General features: G+C 38.2%; 1 protein-coding gene across 5 annotated transcripts in view; it reads right to left on the bottom strand.

Annotated features, from left to right (window-relative positions):
* LOC126188144 (UDP-glycosyltransferase UGT5-like) overlaps positions 1-23,978 on the bottom strand; it is a 124,717-nt gene that overhangs the window by 27,515 nt on the left and 73,224 nt on the right. The gene's annotated exons all lie outside the window — the stretch shown is intronic.

The raw sequence follows: 23,978 nt of genomic DNA, 5'->3' as shown, positions 1-23,978 counted from the left end.
TGTGCCTATACCTTCTCACCCCCTATCTGCCATTCTCTTCCTTATCCCATCCTTTGCTATCGCCTCCAGCCCATCTCTTCAACCCACTCTCTGACCATCCTCCCTCCCCTGTTTCTGTTCATGTCTTCCCCTCTATTGCCCATCTCCTACTCCCTCTCTCTGCCCATCTTGTTCTCCCTTCACTTTCCCTGTTCATTTCTACACTTTCTCTCCCTCTGTCCATCTCATCTTACCCCTCTCTCCATTCATTCTTTCCTGCCCCCTTCTCTCCCCAAACATTCCCTCTTGCCCAGTCTCTCTGTACGTCTCCTTCGCTACTCATTACAACCTTCTCCCATCCAAGTCCATCAACATGTGTAGCCCTTGCGAAAGGGACTGATACAGCAGGTGGTGCTATTCCCACAACACACCTGTTGAAATGGACAGCCTATATCTGGGGGCAAGAAAAACCATTTCTTGCACTGACATTTAGTCTGCCCTGAAAACTAAACTGATAATGCAAGCCAATACTACAACCACAAAACATGCCTGTGATGCAGGGCAACCTACATATCTGGGGCTGAAAAACTTTTCTCCCCTTCTCTGCACTCCTATTGGAGCTAGAAGGTTGTAAACCCCACAGTACTGATATTCGTGAAGTTTGCTGTTTGTGTGCTGAATTTGGCTGAAATTAATCCAGGGGTTTGGGAGCAGATCCTAGACATGCATACATACATGCTACTTTATGAGTGTACATATTTTCAAGGCAGCACAGGAGCAGTAACTTTTACACTATTATTTAACTGTCTCTCAGATGAAAGCTAGTACTGTAGTATGTTTGAACATAATGATAAAACCTGTATGTTTGTGCTTTTCCATCTCACAGCTCATACAAATAGATTTAACATTATTTCACAAATAACTGAGCAGTATAACTGAACCATACATTCAGCAATAAACATGAAACCAAACGATATTATAATGGGCTTCTAAATACTGTATACAGTCATACTAAAATGTTGAATCCATACAAAGATAAATGTAATGCAGGTGATTTGATTCATATATCAAACTACAAAACTACATTTGAGAGATCATATCTATCAAACTGGTCAACATACTTATATTCAGTACTGAAAATAATTTTGAACGGTAGCAGAGGTGACGAAATAGCAGGAAGTTTTACACTAAGGACTTACAGGAAAGTGTTTCTTGTAGTGATTACAAGGCATCAAGTGAACAAGGAATTTGTTTGAAGGCTGGGATTCCCTTCATCAGACAACAGTTGAATGTATGTCATGGAAGTTGTGTATAACAAGGTCCATAAATCGATCAAATCATACAATAGCAAAGCATGTATGGCAGGAAGTGCATCAGCAATGGTGGTGCCAGCATTCTTGATGAGTTACCTGTAGAATTACCCATTCTAACATACAGCAATTGCAGGCTGAGAGCAAATCAGGGATAAAGGTTAGTGTATGATGACAGAAGAATTAATCTGTTGGACAAAACTTGCAGAGAACACAATATTTCATATACCACAAGTTCAAGCAGAACAAGAAGTTGCAGATTGAAATAGATGCAGGAGGAGATACTGGAATCAGACAATGTATTGCTGCATTTGCCACTGATACAGTAATGCTGACAAACAGTAACTGGGTTTTGGGATACATTTTTGCAAGTTATGTATGTCACTTGCCGTCCATTACAGAAGATTCAAGAGGGTTTAAAGACATACAGTCTCCATTGTCAGCAGTTAAACATACCCTAAAGGAGAAAACAACATAAAGGAGACTACTTATAATGCTACCAACTCCACTGAGACCTCAGATACCAGTTGGAATTCTTCCATCCAAGATTCCCACACTGGCAGGACTTTCAGCTGTTGAGTCATCAGCCATTGTCTAAACAGTGAAAAATGTAAATGCTCCTTACAAACGGCTTAATAAGGCATTTGTACAGGAATTATTTCTAAAACCATACTGACATGGACAAGGATTGTTCATTAGTGATGAGTAAAAAAAGTCAATTATCCTACCCAACAAACTGTTGCATTACTTATGTGTGTAAATTTGTCAAAATGTTCGACGTTGCTAGCTTTCACATGGTGTTTATGTGAAATATGTCATCTAAGACTATGTCGGTATCAGAATATGGAATTAAAATTTAGATGATGTAGGCGGACCAAGAACTCAGTGGATGCCAGATGTCAAAAACCGAAATAGAATTTGCTAACCTGATTCATTTGTAAACCTATGCCTGCCAGGAGCATTAAATTACTACCTTACCAGCCATCATGAGATCTACAATTTTCGACACCACCAAAATTTCTGTGCCAGTATATACACTTGGATATTTGTGTCTTGTGTTACTCCTGACACTTACAAAGAAGAAGAGGAAGAAGAAGAAGAAGAAGAATTATGTATAAAAAATGAATCATTATACTTCTGTTCACCAGCTGAGCTTTAGGTGTGATGATGTACACTAACTCTGAAAACTTTATCTTCGGTTCTACTTTCAAATTGATTTCCACCAGTTAATTTGAGCAAAGGATACTGTAGTGCCACAATGACTGGTTCAGAAACTTAAAACAGCATTCCAAATATCACATCATTAAAGTTGTGTAAGTATTGTATGGTGTTTATAATCTTGAGCTGAATGTGCATTTAAAACAGCTTGTACAAGGTATCAAGATATGTGTAAATTTCAGTTTACTAACACTGAAATTAGAACAATAAAAGACACAACAGACTCTGAACAGGAATCATTTATAGGATCCCTATTAGGTTTCTCAAAGGGGCAACATTTGAAACCAAATCCTGATAAATTTGATGGTCAGCTCAACCAGTAGAAATACCACTAACACAATATTCTCACTAACTGCAATGTTGCTACAAATTCTTATCTGAATGACAAATTGATTCCATAATCTATGGATTTTTCGTTACAGTTGGTCCAGCCTATAAAATCATTGAGATACAGACGAGTCTCATACACCTTCCAGTAATTGTTCAGACATTAGGCAGTCTCAAGTTGAATGTTGTAGACCAAGATGCACGTCTGATCGACTTTCAAGGTGAAGAAATCACAATGAATTTACTCTTGCAGTGTCTTGGGGCTATGGTATAAAACCGACACATGAAACCATCAGTGTATAACTTCACAGCAGGAAACACAACATGCCAACATGTGAGAACCTAAATATAGTTACATCATCAGTCTTGACACCACACAATGATGTTGTTCGATGTGACTACCCCAGTGTACACTGTTGAACAGTGAAAATTTATTGCAAAAGCGTTTTGCTTCACAATCAAACACCTTGCTGCTCACCTGAACATCTCTGTAGACAGTGGTGACACACTCATCCACAAGAGATATGTGCCTGTTGGGCTCCTCGCCGCCTAACAGAAGACCATAAAGAGCAATGAAGGACCATCTGTTTGGTCCAAAGAAGGATGCACCCTGTGGGAAGCAGAACACGGATGACGGGGAGATTATTGAGGCAACAAGACTGTGACTGTGCACCGTGTGGTGTGTGGTTGTAATGGTAGATTACTCATGTTATTGCAACTAAACACTCTTCTTAGGTTTCTTGTGGAGCGAGGCTCTCTCAACAAGTCTGTCTTCCATTAAAAAGACATGCTCGTATTGACACTGAAGTGAAAATAATTGTAACAGATAAAAGTCATTGAGATGATTTTTTTAGACTTACAGATAACACCAGTTAAGAACTGTTCAGATGGCTCCTTCTACATGTACATCCAGATTTAATCTGCAAGCCACCTTGCAGTGTGTAGCGGAGGTATTTTTGCTCCAATGTAACTTCCCTCTTTCCTGTGACTTGCCCTATAACTTTTATTATAGTGCATTGTAGAATGAGCAAATTTAACGTGGTTTCCATGCCAATGTAAGTACAATTTGAGAGTATACTGATGGTGTTGCATAAGAATATAAAACCCCCAGGAGAGAGACTTCCACTCTCACAAATTTCACTGCTGTGTGATAATAATATGCCTCTTGTATAAGAGTTCTGTATTAGAAACTACATGTTTTTTGCACTTAAAAGTTAATTTGTTTTGCTTGAACAATGTGTTGATGTAACCATTACTTTATTAACTACAGATTTACCCCAAATGTTTTAATTACGCTCGTGGAACGTTAATCTGAGAAATGAAATACACAAAAATTAGTATGAAGGAGAAAAAGCTATGTGTTACTGTCAACACACGAACTCCATCGCTGTCGGTGGCAGTAAGTCACCATACGCCCAGCCCAAGTAATCCAGACTGCTGCAGGAGCGCATGAGTACAGAAGCCAAGAATACCCATGGAATATCTTAGCAACACATCCTTATTCTCAGGGAGCAAGGATGCACTGGATAACCACTGCCACAAAAAATTCAGCACACACAACGACTTCGTTCAGTGGCACCAAGGTACAATATGTGCCTACGTAGGGGCTGTAGAGTTAGTGATTCATTTGACACAGTCTCCAGCGATCAGATGGGCACTCGTGCTCTCTCTGTTTTGACTCTGCGGACAGTAACTGTGCTGAGTTTAGAGGGGAATTGTGTTTTCACCAGTCATTTTAGGGTACAACCATGCCCCGCTGACAAGAATGTATTCCTGTTGAACTGATTCAGCCATTTGAATAGGGTCACCCTCTGTGGGCCTGAGGGAAGCCGGTTGGATGTATCAACAGATTGCTGCATATGTTGAGCACGCCGCATTGGTGGTGTGTCGCTGCCTTCAATATTGGTCTGTGGAACATTCCCACACCTGCAGACCAGGTTCTGGCTACATAATATAGACGCACGTCAAGATCGAGGCACTGTGCGAGAAGTGGTGGCCGACAGAACGTCATCCACGGACGAAATCCGGGCACATGATGCACTTGTTGTGTCATTAGGGACCACTGGGAACCGTGCTTGCAACAGGATTAAGATCACGTGTACCTTTAGCAACGCTAACACTAACATCACGAACTCCACCATGTATCGTGAATGAGTTGATTAAAGAGTATAATGGCGCTCTGTTGTCTTCAGTGATGAGAGTAGGCTCTGTCTGTATGCGAGTGATGAGCATGTATATCCATGGCGTAGATCTGGTGGGTTGCCTATCTCAGAGTGCACTCGTCCACGACACACTGATCCCAGCCAAAGCTCCATGGTGTGGCGAATCATCAGTTACAACTCGCGAACACATTTGGTGTTTCACTATGGTAACGTAATCAGTGTATACTACACTACACAGACTATTATCCCCATGATACTGTCATTTCTTCGACAGGAAGAAGCTATGCTTCTCAAGCAGGACAATGCATATCAACATTCTGCTGTTGCGATACAACAACTGCCCTGGCCAGCAATATCACCACATCTCTCGCCTATTGAGCACGTATGGGACGTGATGAAGCGGGAACTTACTCGTCTCCATAGCTTGCAATAACCACTGCCGAATTGGAATAAAAGGCGCAAAATGCTTGGATCACTCTATCGCAGGACTCCATTCGAAACATGTGGTCTTTGATTTTATCCATACTGGATGAGAGATCGTGGTTGTGAATGTCAATGTTTAAAAATATATCGGCTCAACCACTTGTTTATAGTGTAAAAACACTAAAATTGACGCGTTTCGGAAGTGAAGCTTCCATCATCAGAATAATAAAAAGTAAAAGAACCTGTTAAAACTCGCTAAAATGGAACATGCACCAGGCACAATAAAACTGATAATACGAGTAAAATTAAAACATCGTGGCTACATCCCTTGTTGCAGCCGTGTCTTCCAAGGTGCATCTCCACATAGTCATCAAAATATAAAAAATTCTAAAATTGTGTCGCCTATGGTGTTCAACATCTAACTACATGGCTCTCTCCTCTATCGTCGTAAACCGCCCATGCGTCTTCGTTGATACTACACACCATGTAGCCAAACACGACACTGAAACGCGAATGCGCTCACGCGCAAGTAAACAAGGAAGTCACAGAGATGTCTATACAAATAGATAACGTTACATGTTCCAAGGACCTCATGAAATGATGGTATCCTGTCAATTGCTAAAAATGTAGTTACTAAAAGAAACCAGTGAAATGTTTGAAAAAGTTATTTGTATCACCAGTTAGCTGTTCATTCAGTGTGTTCTGATTATCCATGCTATGTATCGTAATTTCCAGCTAACTGGTGATACAAATAACTTTTTCAAACATTTCACTGGTTTCTTTTAGTAACTACATTTTTAGCAATTGGCAGGATACCATCACTTCACGAGGTCCTTGGAACATGTAACGTTATCTATTTGTATAGACATCTCTGTTACTTCCTTGTTCACTTGCGCGTGAGCTTACTCGCGTTTCAGTGTCGTGTTTGGCTACGTGGAGTGTGGTATCAACGAAGACGCAGTGGCGGTTTACGACGATAGAGGAGAGAGCCATGTGGTTAGATGTTGAACACCATAGGCGACACAATTTTAGAGTTTTTTATATTTTGATGACAATGTGGAGATGCACCTTGGAAGACACGGCTGCAACAAGGGATGTAGCCACGATGTTATAATTTTACTCGTATTATCAGTTTTATTGTGCCTGGTGCATGTTCCATTTTAGCGAGTTTTAACAGGTTCTTTTATTTTTTATTATTCTGATGATGGAAGCTTCACTTCCGAAACGCGTCAATTTTAGTGTTTTTACACAATAAACAAGTAGTTGAGCCGATATATTTTTTAACATTGACTTATGTGGTCGTTAGCATGAGAGAATACGTGCTTCCATTGCCGCCATAGGGGGGTATACTGCGTATTGATGTGACCTTTACTATGATATGTGTGTTTCATTTGGTCTGAATTTGCTATTTTATACTCCTACGATGATGAGTTACCTTTTACTCCATTTGTCAATCAAGTGGCCTGCTCCTTGAGAGTGTTGCATTGCTTTTTCGACCGTGCATTCCATGTACTAATCACCAGTGGTTGTAGCGAGTTGTTCTGAGCAGGGCCGACCTACAAATATCGAATGGTTGGAGCTGCGAGGCAGTGACATATTAATGAATGGCACGAATTGTGACATCCCAACACCAACTGTTCATCTTCCACCTACCAATACAGGAGCGACGTTTATAAATATAAAATATTATTTGTTGTACTGGCCTGACAAATTTACACTCTCCCAACCCAAAACCTAAACTGCCCCACAGGTGCCTTGGAACCTGGTCTCCATAACACTCTGGACTAGTTAAAAGCAATACAAAAAGCACGTATCAGGGCAGAGCAAACACTTCAGTACGTGCAGCAACATTACAGCGATCACCAGTACAGAGTCATGGAAATAACTTTGCGACCTTAGGTTCAGTCTTCGTTTTGACTCTCGTCTGTGCATCCTATATACGTCAAAGGCAGAAAACTGACCACTCACCTGAACTCCCAGCACACTGAATATCATGAAAATGAGCCACCATTAATAAGTAATTCTTAATTAAGTAATAATACAATGATCACTTTGGGTCACGCTGAATTAAAATAAGGAAAACTCAAATGCAATGTACATATGAATGCTGCACCTACTGAAGTGTTTGCTCCACACTGATACGTCCTTTTTGTATTGCTTTTAACGTGTCCAGAGTGTTCAGGAGACCAGGTTCCAAGGCACCTGTGGGGAAGATTAGGTTTTGGTTCAGTCCAAGTTCTAACCACCACAAGAGATATTTTCAGGCACTGACGATGTAGCAGGCAAGATATTTTTGTGAAAGTAATACTGTTCCATCACTGGAATGGATAATGCTGGTACTATATTTATATTTGACGCTGTTGTTATGGAAACCATGATCATATATAAAAATATTTATGTTTTGCTCGTGACATGGCGTAGCCGTTTTTTATTTGTGTTAAACATACTCCAGGGTCCCAAAACAACAGGTAAGGAATAACACGAACCTCATTGCTGCTTTCAAATAAGATAATATGAATTTTTAAAACATATCAAGCACATGTAGAGACTGACACAACATTCAGTGAATTAAGAACTATACATGGAGTTTGGTGGAACTATGCATGTATGGGCTTTTGGTTGTCAATAAGACATGACAAATCAATAACAGATTGTGCATACGAAACTTTACTGAATTTATCTAGTAGTTTTTTTTAAAAATACATCGTAATTGCGTCACTGCATAGTACACCATGGGCAAATTTGGTCATAAGCGAGTGGATGAGGCATTACGATCTTTAAGTAAGCGTGAATATTCAGATAAAAAGCACTGGGACGCTGCAGAATAACTTAATATGCTAACAGACCGAGTGACGAAGCGTGAAACTCATGTCCACTTAAGAGCAGGTAGGATTACAATATGGACAAATATGCACGTGTATCACATAATCTGTCTAAGAGGACACAAACAAAACATATATCGATACCTAGACACAAAAATTAAAACAATCAGCGAAAGTCTCGAGGATGTAAACTCCCAAGCAGAAATTCACACTAGGAAGTTAAAATTAGAGAGGAACATTCAACAGATTAACACAACATTCAAGAAATTCTGAAATGCGATCAATATATTAGCTGCAAGGGTTGTGAGAACTGGAAACACACAAACTGAAGGAAAGGAAAAAAAAGCAACTAGTCTGAGAGCATAAAAGTTACATACTGTTTCGAAGTCTGATTAGTGAACAACGACAAAACGCAAACCAGTGAGGCACTTAAGTCGATTCTACAGGAATTACGATTGCTAAGAGCATGGCAGTTGGAGAGAGGACTGTCTCTCAGAGAAACGTTTAATCATCTTATTGAAACTTCTCATTGAGTCACAACGCTAATAATCAGTACAAATAATTAAGAAGCAGCAGTTCACAATTTCATTAAATGTCCCAGTGAATTCATGACACATGAAACATATGGAGTCACAGGGAAGAACTACATATGCTGGATGTATTACTTGTTTTACCAAGCACACAGTAGCGGTTGGGGATAAAGAATTTGAAAGAACATCTTGTCTACCAAATACAATATTCTTAAAAACTTTTAAGCATTTCGACTATTTAATGAAAGATTTAAAAATGTAGGCAGAAATAGTGTGTATGACTAATATACAAAGGAAAAAAACAATTCTCCAACAGGGCGAGTAACAAGCCCACACATTGAGAAACACAAAAAAACATTAAACCAGCGTATCAAGAACATAGTGATACACTTGTATTTAGGTTCAGCAGAAAAAATGAACACCTTATCTTTGCAGTATACATATTAAGATGATCCAAAAAAATTAGTAGAACGATTAAGACTACTTGCATTATCGGCCACTGCAGGAAATACTGCTCATATGAACGAACCTCTTCAAGCATTTCAGAACTTACAAAAAGACATATTTTCAAATAGCTATGGAGACAGTGAAGAAATTCACAAACACCCATTCAAAACATTCCCACACAGGTCTGTTATCATAAAAGACTTGGATGACTTAATGGCAGGTGCATCTTGCACATATGAAACAATACTCACAAGAGAATAAAAGTTTCTAAACGTTACAATGGATATTTCAAAGCAGTACTGGAGCAGTTTGGTACATAACACCATGCAATATACTCCTATATGAAAGCAAGGAATGCATAATGTTTGAACAGCAAGATAAAAATCCATATGTGGATGTGCTTCAATCTCACAGGTCATACAAATTAATTGAAGTTCTGGCAATTGCCAACATGGCGGATACTGGGCTGTTTTTCAGCAAAATACAAGTAAAAAACTGTTTGTCACACATCCATAAAAGAAAAAATCGGAACAATAACAAACAGAGTAGAAAGGCAGCTGTAGCATCCAATTTTCTGTCAGTGTTGTAACCATGTACTGACTGAAAATTAAAAGACATATTACACTAACTGAAGATGGGTGAAATCCTGAAACACATGTCTGCTTAAATAAAGTTACATAGCAAAGTGGCTGGATGTTGTACTTACTAAAATAATACAATCCACAACCATGGATCTCAGCAGCCAGTAAAGCGGATAAATGACAAGTGACATTCGTTATAATGAGCTTCTAAATATTGCATACAGTCATATTAAAATGCTGGATCCACGTAAACACAAATTTAATGTGTGTGATTTGGGATGTATTTCAAAATACAAGACTACATTTGAGAAATCGTACTGTATGTACATAACTGATCAAAACATATTTACAGTATTTAAGATGCAACAGGTTATCCCACAGACTTACATTTTAAAGGACAGCAGAGGTAACGAAATACCAGGAAGTTCCTACACTGAAGAAACAGAGAAGCACTGAAGTGGATGTGTTACTCGTAGAGTGTGCATGAGACATCGACGGAATGAGATGTTGGTTAGAGGACTAGATTTTCCTACATTACACAACAGCTGGGTTTCTGTCAAAGAAATAGTATACAACAAGGTCCACAAACCTTCAAATCATATAGTATGCATGGTAAGACGTACATCGTATGTGGTAGTGTCAGTATTCCTGACAATCTGCCTGTAGAATTGCACATTCCAACATACAATTATTGTGGGCTGGGAGCAATTCTGGGAAAATGGCTAGCACATCGTGATAGAGGAATTGACCTGTTGCATAAAAATCTTGCTGAGGACATGATATTGCACAAGGAAATATCAGTTACAATATCAGTTGTAGATCGAATTTTAACTGATAAAAAGAAATGAATACATGCCAGAAGAGATACTGTTATAGGACAACATATTGCTGCATTTTCCATATTCCATTGATAAAACAAAACTTAAATTGCACATGGCAAATTGCACAGTCATCATTGTGAGCATCTCAACATGCTGTGAAGACTGGTTAAAATGCCATGGGTTCTACCAATATCTCCAACAGCATTTGAAACACTTCCATTAGTAGTTCGTACACTGGCAAGACTTTCAGATGCTGTGTCATTAGCTGGAGGAACAGCAGGAAACATCCAAACAGTGAAAACATGCTCACAATTAGCCTGAAGAGGAAAAACGACACAACAGGATGATGGAATCTGCGGCTACTGGAGAAAGACTATTTAAAGCAATACTTGCACAGACTGGGGTTTTTCATTAGCAATGAATAACAATAAAAATCTCTAGCTACTCTACCCAGTATAATGTTCACAAATACCAAACTGCTTAAATACGTCAAAACGTTCTGGTTCCTAAGATTTTTTGGGGTGTTTATTTGAAATACATTGCCTAAGTTTACGTGGAAATCGAAAGAACATGGAATTGTAAATTTAGATGTTGTGGAAGGACCTTAAACTTTGTCGGTAGTATACATTACAAAAACTGAAATATCATCTACTGCTTAGAATTATTTGGTGACCTATGTGCAGCTGGAGAATTATGTTACTACTTTACAAACAACCTTGTTTCCTACAATTCGTACTACCAAAAACTGACCACATGTGTAGACAATTGCTGACACTACCAAAAACTAAGTGCATGTGTGGACAATCATGTCTCACATTACCAATGACATTTACCAATAAGCAGAGAAAAATTACATACCAACAAATCTATCATTACATTACCCCTCCATTCACTGTTTGAGCTTTAGGTGTGATACATGCACTCTGACTTTAAAAGGACTATCTTTAGTTCTCTGTGCTAAATGACTTCCACCAATTTAAGCCAACGATATTGGCTTGTTGCATTGATTGGTTTGGAAACCTACAAAAACTTTGAGAATATAACATCATCAAAGTGTAAAGTATGTGATCAAGGTGGTAAAGTTATGAAAATACTGTGTTATGCATACCTTATTGATAATCTAACCATATGTTTGAAACAGTTAATTAAAAGTATTGCAATAACTGCAGATGTCAATATGCCTAACACTGAAACAAGATCAGTAAATGAGAGTAAACTTTGAATAGCAAGGTTCTGTGGGATTCCTTTCAGGTGTCTCAAAGAAATAACGTTCAAAACTATATCTTGATGAATTTGATAAATAAGCTCAACCAGTACACATACTGTCAATTGACACAATTCATGTCAGATTCAATATTACAATGAATTCATATGTCAGTGACAAATTTATTCACGCAGTCCATAGATTCTTACATACATTTGGTTTTGGCTATAACATCATTGACATACCAGCCAATGCCATGTACCTTCTAGTATCTATTCAGACATTAGACAATCGCAAGTTGAATATTGTAGACCAAGAGGAACATTTCATGTTTCACAGTGAAGTAATCGTTATATATTTGAAACGTTATTAGGATACAGTATAAAACAAGTACATGAAACAACCAGTGTAGCACTATACAGCAGAAACACAACGTATTAATACTGAAGAACTACAGCTTCATTAAATCATTAGGTTGAAACCAGGCAATGACTTCACTTGGTGGGTGAAGTAGACTGTGATTAACAGGATATATAGCAAGAATATTTCCAGCACAAACCTTTTGCTTCAGCTGTGTTTAATAACAGTCATGAAATTAGAATCCTCATTCCTCATTGGGATGCTTTCCTAATTCCAAGCAACAGTTTCCTACATTTGGAACCAAAACAGGTGGAACTCTCACAAGAAGACCATGTAATGCCTTCACACTCCTGTTTCACGAAATAAAATACGAACTGAGTGGCGTTGTAATCAACCAAACAACAAATCTCGGGACAGTGTCAACCCTTAACATATATGTTTCTGCAACTGAACATCAGTAATTCAGAAAATGTCGGATCATTCATGGAACAAGAAGGCCCAACACTGATAAACTGATACAAAACTAATACATGTGTCCCACGCAGACTTTTAATAGGATATTCTGAAGATGCGAAATGTGTTCTCATCAGTAAAAAATAGGAACTCATTCTGGTACAAAATGCAACAAACAGCAATGCTTAAAACCAAGGAATGGCTCCCCATGAAGAGAATTAAGTTGTGATTAATGAACTTCTACGGAAGATGGGTCATATTTAAGCAGCCAATAACAAGCAGTTAAAGCTGTAACAGATGTTAGGTGTAAGAGTTCTATTGATTTTAACTTTCCATTCCTGGGAAATGTTTCTGTACTCTGTATTACCGACCATTTCGGAAAACACGGGGTATTACAACAGAATTTCAATTATAAATGCCTCAATCCATCATGTTCACACTACCTCCTGACAAGATGACGAATCCAGAACTGATTCTAGGAAACTCGAAACTTGCCAACTAATTAACACTGAAGTTTACTTTAAGTCAGAGTTCTTGATAATTTAAAACAGGATTTGATAACGATTACTGCTTCCTCTTCGATATGTACATAAGGTTTTGCTCTTCTTACTATAATGTACTAAAATAGCATTAGGACACATACTCACTCCATGGGAATTTAAGTAGTGATCACCCACTGTTAGACTACCTGAAACAGAATGAATCTGTAAAATTGGGTTCCGTTGATGTCTGTGTAGAATTCAAAGCTTCTGAAAACTTCCCATCAAACACAGCAGCATATACATTAATTCTGCATGACTGAAGTATATTATACACAACTCGTAGGAAACGTACACATACTTCCATAAATGTGTGGGTGTAGCAGCACCTCCTCCAAAATATTTCATAATGGTATTCCAAATGGTAGTCCAAATATCGTTACTGATACTCAAGTTTTCTACAATGAATGTAGACAAATCATACTGAAGAATATATTGTGTGTTGTGTTCTTATTGCAGTCTCCACAAACGATGCACAAAAACCAGAGATGTGAAATGCAACCAGGCGTAGCAAGCAGCGTTATGGTTGACATTTAATCACTACAGAATACAATGGAACAATCGCAGGATAGCATATAGTGATATGACGACAACACTAGGGAACTTCAATTATGGGTACAACTGCAAAGGTAACATTTCGTGAGAAAGTTTCATGGGTACACATTACTTACAAACATGCTGAAATACAGAACTACAGAACTTGAGGACTATGGGTGTCTTTCACTCCACCTTCTGAAGAATAATTAGAAGAATGATAGTGAAAGCTATTCACAATTTAAGCTAATGATGAGTGATTTTATTTTTCATAGAAAACGATGTCGTATTACACCCTGCAACCTTATGCTTCAGTCCAGCATGTGCACTACCACTCTCAGAGCCACCTCCAATGTGACTGTTTAATTCTTATTCCCCATCACACCCCTGACAGTTACACACACACACACACACACACACACACACACATATATATATATATATATATATATATATATATATATATATATATATATATATATATATATATATATATATATATATATATATATATATATAAGAGAAGTTTCAAAGCTTGTTCATCCATAGTTTCCATGATAAATCAGAAGAGTTATGGCAGCTAACATGAAAAATTCTTACTGTTTTCTTTGCTCAGTCTCTTCTGGCTTGCAAAAAAAAATTTTTAAGAAGAAGTACACTGTGTAAGTACATAATATATATATATGATATTTTTAGATTTATAAACATGCTGGTGAAACACATGACAAACGTTTAATATCCCATCCCAATGAGTGAGCAACAAAGTTAAACATCAGAGTAAACACATTTTAGGTATAAACAGTAACAATTCTTGCACTGTGTAATTATCATTGAGAAGAAATAATTACACTCAAAATATGCTTTACTTATATGTCTTTCTTACTTCTTGCACAGTGTCTAAGGTAGGGTTTGTTATGTGATGACAAACACATTTCTTTGCCTTTTTAGTTATTTATTAACATCAGATTCTAAAGACAAATCAGAGAGATGACAATCATCTTAAAATGAGTGGTACAGCATCTTTCAGATCAAAAGCGAAACACAGATTCTCATAATTTGTGCACAATAGTTATATTATAATGCCACATTTCCCTGTGAGAATTTTAATGAAACAGGAACTTTTTAATTCCATGAATTTTATAATAATTAGAATATTTTTGACAAAAGTATACATTTTAAGAAACCTGAGAATTAAGGTTACAAGAATACACTCATAGTATTTTCTATTCAAAGCTTATTTAACTTCACAAAAAAAATTTCTAGAATGTGTAAGTTTTTGTCATCAATAAGTAGCCAAATAAATCATTTTTGGAAAAGGAAAATTGTTCTTTCACACATGGAGAAAAGGCAGTTCTGATACAGGTGTGTTGAGACTAACATAAATAACTTTCACTTCAGTAGAAAATGTAAGTAATACATGTTTTGTAGGTATGACAATTTTATCACATTTTTAAATAAAATTTTTTTAATAGAACTAACTACACTATTACAACCAGAAAACTTATAACTAGGTACTCAATAATAATAATAATGTTTAATGTGGAATAACTTTAATAAAATTTTGGCAATTTCTGGAACATATTTATTACACATTACATATTTAATAGATATAACCACAGAAATATACAGTGTCATTTGGATCATTTGTCCCCCTTTTGATTTTAATTATTTCCTTTATTTTGAAATATTTGACTTAGTGATGAACAGTTAAACTAATGTGGTGTACTTGACAATGGTTCGAAACATATACTTCTGTTACTTACAAACATGCTTAATGAAATAATTACATATATGTTTTCACACGCATCACAAAATTCAGGTGTGTTAGTATTGGGAACTTTTATAAACACTGTTATAGGCTATTGCAGAAATGGAAATTTAACTATCTCCCCTCTCTCCCCTCTCTCCAAGTGACGTTTCAAATTTCAGGACATTGCAAAATATGTGAGACAGAATCTTGGGATTTGCCTGATAAGCATGATGTACAGAAGAAGACGAAGAAGAAAGAGGAGGAGGAGGAGGAGGAGGAGGAGGAGGAGGAGATCGAGCATAAGGTTGCTGCAAGTCTCCACTATTTCCCATTCACAGGAATCTTGCCGATTTATTGCTAATCTCTGATGACAATAAGTAACATTACTACTGAAGCAAAAATTGCCTGACGACTTTTACACGAACAGTCAGTCAAACGAGGCATGAGAGGAATTGGTCTATCCAGCATCAGTTGTGTAGAACGGCTGCTGACTTGCTCTACCCAGCATCATCTACATCTACATCTACATGGATACTCTGAAAATCACATTTAAGTGCCTGGCAGAAGATTCATCGAACCACCTTCACTATTCTCTATTATTCCAATCTCGTTTAGCGCGCGGAAAGAATGAACACCTATATCTTTCCGTATGAGCTCTGATTTCCCATATTTTATCTTGGTGATCGTTCCGCCCTATGTAGGTCGGTGTCAACAAAATATTTTCGCATTCGGAGGAGAAAGTTGGTGATTGGAATTTCATGAGAAGATTCCGTCGCAACAAAAAACACCTTCCTTTTAATGATTTCCAGCTCAAATCCTGTATCATTTCTGTGACACTCTCTCCCATATTTTGCGATAATACAAAACGTGCTGCCTTTCTTTGAACTTTCTCGATGTACTCCGTCAATCCTACCTGGTAAGGATCCCACACCGCGCAGCAGTATTCTAAAAGAGGACGGACACGCATAGTGTAGGCAGTCTCCTTAGTAGGTCTGTTATATTTCCTAAATGTCCTGCCAATAAAACGCAGCCTTTGGTCAGCCTTCTCCACAACATTTTCGCTGGGTTCTTTACAATTTAAGTTGTTCGTAATTGTAATACCTAGGTATTTAGTTGAATTTACGGCTTTTATATTAGACTGATTTATCGTGTAACCGAAGTTTAACGAGTTCCTTTTAGCACTCATGTGGATGACCTCACACTTTTTGTTATTTAGGGTCAACTGCCAATTTTCGCACCATTCAGATATTTTTTCTAAATCGTTTTGCAGTTTGTTTTGATCTTCTGATGACTTTATTAGTTGATAAACGACAGTGTCATCTGAAAACAACCGAAGACAGCTGCTCAGATTGTCTCCCAAATCGTTTATATAGACAAGGAACAGCAAAGGGCCTATAATACTACCTTGGAGAACGCCTGAAATCACTTCTGTTTTACTCGATGACTTTCCGTCAATTACTACGAACTGTGACCTCTCTGACAGGAAATCGCAAATCCAGTCACATAACTGACACGATATTCCATAAGCACGCAATTTTACTACGAGCCGCTTGTGTGGTATAGTGTCAAAAGCCTTCTGGAAATCCAGGAATACGGAATCGATCTGAAATCCCTTGTCAATAGCACTCAGCACTTCACGTGAATAAAGAGCTAGTTGTTTTTCACAGAAACGTTGTTTTCTAAACCCATGTTGACTGTGTGTCAATAGACCGTTTCCTTCGAGGTAATTCATAGTGTTCGAACACAATATACGTTCTAAAATCCTGCTGCATACCGACATTAACGATATGGGCCCGTAATTTAGTGGATTACTCCTACTACCTTTCTTGAATATTGGTGTGACCTGTGCAACTTTCCAGTCTTTGGGTACGGATCTTTCGTCGAGCGAACGGTTGTATATGATTGTTAACTATGGAGCTAATGCATCAGCATACTCCAAAAGGAACCGAATTGGTATACAGTCTGGACCAGAAGAGTTGCTTTTATTAAGTGATTTGAGTTGGTTCACTACTCCGAGGTTATTTACTTCCACGTTACTCATGTTGACAGCTGTTCTCGATTCGAATTCTGGAATATTTACTTCGTCTTCTTTTGTGAAGGCATTTCGAAAGGCTGTGTTTAGTAAATCTGCTTTAGCAGCACTGTTTTCGATAGTATCTCCATTTTTATCGCGCAGAGAAGGCATCACGTATCTGTAGAATGACTACTGACATGAGAAAGTTCTTAAATTTAAGAATTCTACACACAAGGAACGAGTACCATTTGTGGTATATGCAGACTCTGAACATCATCTTGTTCCTGTGGCAGTATCTGGGGGGGGGGGGGTGACCCCATTGCTTCATATTTCTAAAAAGCAACATACAGGTTGTATGTTCATATAATTCCAACTCTACCTGTTTTAAATTCTATAATGGGGAAAAATCGTTAGAAATGGTTTCTCAGTGAGGCTGAAATCTTGCAGAGGAAGTCGAGAAAATCTGCAATCTATAATATCATTTCTTACTACTACACAGAAAGTTCAGTTGAAGTATAATAAATTTGTTAATTGTCACATTTGTGTGCTGCCATTAATAAATAATGAACGCAACCTGAATGACAAGCTCATGCATCATACCCCTTATCTTCCACAACTGCAGTGGATATTATGTTCCCTTCATTACTGAAAATTTGATCTGAACAATGACTGGGTTAGTGTCCTGAATAAATTTCGTTTTTGGAGAGGGTTACCAACATTTAATGGTGTGCTTCCTGGATTTGTTAAAATTTTTGCAGGTGGCACTTCAGAAACGCGGTGAAACACTGCATCACAAGGATATGCACCTCCCATGAGCAGCAGATGCTAATTATGTTATATGCCAGGCAACTGCTTAGAAAGGGCTTTTCCTATATGAATATCTGGACTGAGTGGGAAGAGTCTGTAGACTGCGCACTCTGAAGTAAACTTACAGACAATGCCGTAACTGATACAGAATATGACTACAGAACATGTTTTTGACAAGAATTTAATATATCTAATTTAGGGATATGCAAGACTTTACATGGAAAAAGATATACTACTCCTTGCAGATATATTAAAGCAGTTCTGAAGTGTGTGTGTGAGAACATACAGTCTGAGTCATGTACACTACTACACAGAACCTGGGCTGTTGTGGGGCACAATTCTAAAAACCACATGTGCCAAACTCGAGTTTTTAACTGATGCTGGCATATCACTGTTCTTTAACTGCAGGATTCATGGAAGCCTTTACCAATGCATAAATAGAGATACTGAGCCAAATAACTCACAAATGGGTACTTGGATGTTAACAATTTATATGGGTTTGCCATAACAATTACTACATACCGGCCTTTTTTTTTGCTGAAGCGTGCTAAACCCGATAGAATGAATTTTTCAACCGTCCAGATAATTCCGATGTAGCATATTAGACTTTGCGTATCCTAACAGTTTGGATGATGAGCACAGTGATTTGCTGCCATGTCCAGAGCACGAAGTTCTGCAACATGGTTCCCTCCTCAATCTTATGATAAATTTGGGGGATAAAAAGAGATATACTATACCTTATAAGACTCTCCAGCAATGCCTAAATTTCGGTACAGAACTGACTAGTCTCACCTTTGTTATCCAATTCAACCAGAAACCCTAGTTGAAGTCTAAACACCGGTAACAGATCATCCATGATGTGTGGATTTGAGACATATTTATGTAAATTAAAGTGTAACGCGATTTTTGCAAAACAGTTGAGAATATTCGAAAACTTAGCGGCATTAAATTAATCAGACATTGGGATGAATGTTAGAGGGCAGATACTGGATCGTCAAGCCAAATTTTAAATGAACTAAGATCTTCCATGAAGAATTTGTGGCTCTGGAGATGGAAATGGTTACAATACACTTCACACAACTTGCTTATCTTGATATGTGTGTACTGGATCTATCTAGGGTTCCCAGACTGAAGTTCAGACACACCTGGAGATCAACCAACAAGCCACGGGGATTTGTGTAATTGGGGACAGAATTTGTTAAATAGACTTATGTATTATTATGGACACAGTTTTTCCTAACATAATAAAATTAACTACTACTAATGCTACTACTACTACTACTACTATTGCTGCTGCTACTGCTACTACTACAACTACTACTAATCACTTGCAAATGCTGTCATTACCACTAACTGAAACTACACCAAGCCAAGCCAAGCCAAGCCAAAATAACAATAGTAAAAATTCACTGTTATAAACGCATGCCTTATTATTCAAATTTTGATGAGGATTTCGCTGCTTTCGGAAGAGTTTTGTTTTTTAAGAACCATGCTGTACATATCTTCACATGTCATTTTCAAATTCATCTGAACAAAAGTATAGACTTTCACAAGTTCAACAGACAATCTGTCTCTAGCATCTGTCCATAACACATTCATTACACTAAACACTCGTTCAACATACTTGTGAGGACATGCTGCACTATTTTGAACAAATTTGGTGCATCTACTTTTTCGAAAAACTCACTCCATACTTTACAATTATATCCCACCTATCAAGATTTGATACCACAAATTACAAAACAGGAAACTGTTGATACAGTTTGGTTCCATCGAAACTAATTTTCATTTCTTTACGACTTTTTGTCAGGTCAATAAATGAAAACAGTTTTGGTTCACATAAATTTAGTATGGACACAATCTTATAAAACTGCCATTCTCACTAAAGATGTACCATTCATAAAGATTTTTAATAATCTGTCATGGATAATTGTGCACTCGTGTACTAGGATACTTTTCTCTCCTCCTGCAAAGCGTCCTAAAGATATATTAACTTCAGATCCATAAAACTTATCCTCCTTACAACCCTCTTATTTGCTTCTTCACTTCTAACATAACCTCATGAACGTCTATGGAAAGTGTGTCCTCTTTTTCCAAAAGTCTAATTGATCCAGAAAAAGGTAAAGCTGCTTTTATCACTCTGGTAGCGTTCGTGAGTAAATGTTTATTTGGTCTTGTTGAGAGCCAATACATTCACAAATTGCGGAGAGGGGTGCTTTGTCTTCGTTCCATGCTACGTAATACATCTTTAAAACTCGCCACCTGTTAACAGGATGCTCCACAGCTGACTGAAAACGTAATCATCATACAACAATGTGTCGCAACATTTCAAGTTGAGCAAACTCGCAAAATATTTGTGGTTCCTAGGAATTTATTGATGATATTGAAAAGACTGAATAGATTTTAAGAACTAGACTTTCTGCGTCATATTTTAAAAGCCTGAATTCAAATTTAGCATAATTATGTAATATATGACAACAACAATTGACGTTGTATAAGTTTGAGTTTTATTTTTTTAATCTACCAAAGGCACAATAATGTTTGCCAAAATTAACTGAGACTTCGTTTGCTGAATAAGAAACATTGTTTAGTGTTAAACCATTTTCCAATAAAATAAATTTAAACTTATCTGAAATTGTTTTCGTTTATTTGAAATGGCTTCTGCAGATTCGTTTACATTTTCAGAGAAATCAATAACTTCGTTTCATTTTCCATTATTTTTGGAGAAGTACGTTATAACTATTCGGCAGTATTTCTTCTGAACCTAATGGAGATGGAAAATTTTGCTTTAATTTGCTTATTAGCATAAAATAGAACCCAATTTTTTACTAATGCCTCACTTTCAGTTCAGCTGCGTCTTACATTCGTTGCTACACAGGAGTCACTGAAAACATGTGGATATAACTTATTACCACAATCTTCAGTAATGTAAGGACGGTGGTATTTTACACCGCGATAAGTCAAAGTTAATTCCACTGCATTCCACTCTTCTGCAAAATATTGCTTTGGCAAGAAGGTAAGATGAGATTGATTTTTCTTTTGTGCGATAATATCCGCTTTGTGTCGTCCCGATTGTAAATGTTCCTTCGCAGCCTTCATGCTGCTATATTCACCAGTAAATTAGATACTGTTTATTCTGCATTTATATATACACTCATCATTATCAATTTTTTGTAACCACTCTTTATAATTTTCGTGCTACAACCATTCTTCGCGGAATAAACTTAGATATCATCTCTTCCTTTCACTGTTATTACTCACTATTATGAATTTCGAGAGCTAGTCTATTCACACATGATCCAAGACGATGAAGAACGAACACCAAAAATAGACATTGCCAGTTGACATGTTGCCGTAACTTATCAGTGTTTCGTTAACAATGTGCTAGCCCAATATTACAGACGCAACCATCAAAAGTCGTCAGAATAAGAATAAAAACGTAGCGTTTTGTTACAGTAAGAAATTAACAGTCTAACAAAATTATCCAAAATGATCAATGAGTAAGGTCACATTCAACCCGTAGATTAAAGTCGCTCGGCGGTACACCAGGAGAATTCGTTCCACATACAGGCACACCTGAAGGTGTCCGGAGATCTGGCAACCCTGGCTCTATCAAAGCTCCACGTGTACTGTGCATATTATGAGTTTGCGAAAACTCCATTTCAAGACATCAAGTTGCTTTATATGGATGCAGACAGCTTCGTTTACTGAGCGAAGGATGTGAGCTGTATCAGGTGACACCTTGATGCGTTTAACACGTCTGGATATAAACTGACAACCTGTAGAGTATAAAACTGTCCTACATACGGTTATCAGATTGAAAGATGAGGTAAATTGGTCAGAGATCGTTCCGTTTATTAGTTTGTGATCCAGGGGGATGAGGGAGGGCGGGGGTTTCGGACCCCATGACACAGACGTAGACGACAGAAAAGTGCATCAGAACCCTTCAGACCTAGTAGTAACGGCTGCTCGAAACATGGACCAAGCCATAGACGCAAGCCAGTGGGGGCAGTTGCACACTATGAAGGATATTCACCTTGACTTCCATGGGACCTGTGGCAGTAATCGAAGGCACCACGACAGTTGTGAGCTATGTGAACATTACTGCTGATCACCTGCAACCATTCTTGTTTTATGTCTTCCTCAAAGTCAATGGCTTCTTCCAGTAGCATAACTGCCCCCAGAAGCACGCTGCAGTGGTTTTGAGAAGCATGAGAGCGAAATAACATTGATATCTCCGTCACGAAATTCGTCTGATCTGAACCCAGTGGAACACATATGGGATGCTACTGGTGCCAGCGCCGCACCCAGAAACCAATGGCTCATAACCGGTGGGAATCGCATAACCTGTGTGTAACACCTGGTGCCACATAATTCCTGAACTTACAAAGAGTTGTCGAATCCGGTCCACTGCAGTATTCTGTTTCAAAGGCGGAGCAACACACCCTTAAGCTGGTGGTGATAATATTATGGCTCCCCTGTATCCATACGTCACAATGGTACTTAAACCGAATGCAAATACAAGGACTTTGTCTTTCAAGTGATTCTTAAGAGAAAAATGCTAGCACTGATTATAACCAAGTCATCACTGCATTAACACAGACTTCTGCTGAACAAATTAAGATAACATCTTTATTGGAGGCTTTCGAAATGAGAAAGTTATTAAAGATTAATTCTGATTAACACGATACAGAAATGGGTATTCATCCAAGCATATTTACAACTGGCCATCTTGCAGTGTCTGCACGACAAGCATCTGGCCATCTGAAATTCATAAAGAGCCTAACAGAATCAGGCAACGGCCTTGCCGCAGCGGATACACCGGTTCCCGTGAGTTCACCGAATTTAAGCGCTGTCGGGCGTGGCCGGCACTTGGAAGGGTGACCATCCAGCCGCCATGCGCTGTTGCCGTTTTTCGGGGTGCACTCAGCTTCGTGATGCCAATTGAGGAGCTATTCGACCGAATTGTAGCGACTCCGGTCTAAGAAAGCCAACATAACGACCGGGAGAGCGGTGTGCTGACCACATGCCCCTCCTATCCGCACCCTCAACTGAGGATGACACGGCTGTCGGATGGTACCGATGGGCCACTTGTGGCCTGAAGACGGAGTGCTAACAGAATCAGACATATGTCTACATGCTTGAGGTAAAGAATTTGATTTCTTTATGTCTACAATCATCCTTCAGATATTACTTACGCTACTGTGGAGAATGTCGACTACGAAATCACTTGTGAGAACCAGCCTATTTAGTGCCAATTCCGCCTAAAATAGCGTATGCCACCACACACGAACTTATTTGTAATGAATGTTCGCTAGTCGACAAATGAGAATAATTGGGTAACAGTGTGCGTAAGCCTACAGGCTTTTGTGCCTGTTCTCATTCAACATAAAATGGGTTGTTAGGTCATGTGATATTTCTTCTGTTACGAGACATTGGTCTTTGACAGTGTTCAGTCAATCATGGAAACTACAAGATCCTGAAGAACGTCCCACCGGAGGAGTCGAAACGTCGGTCGAATAGAAGAAATATGACATATGACATGGCCTAACTCTTGAAGATATTACCTTTACGATGACGACTGCTTACCACCCACAGACAAATGGTATCACGCAATGTTATAAGTGGGCGTTAGAAAACATGCTCTCTGCCACTCACTCATGATGTATATATCGGTTAGTTGTAATGAAAGTGCAA

This window comes from Schistocerca cancellata, chromosome 5 (genome assembly GCF_023864275.1).
Source record: "Schistocerca cancellata isolate TAMUIC-IGC-003103 chromosome 5, iqSchCanc2.1, whole genome shotgun sequence".
Classification (NCBI taxonomy): domain Eukaryota; kingdom Metazoa; phylum Arthropoda; class Insecta; order Orthoptera; family Acrididae; genus Schistocerca; species Schistocerca cancellata.
This window is presented reverse-complemented; position numbering and strand designations above follow the sequence as displayed.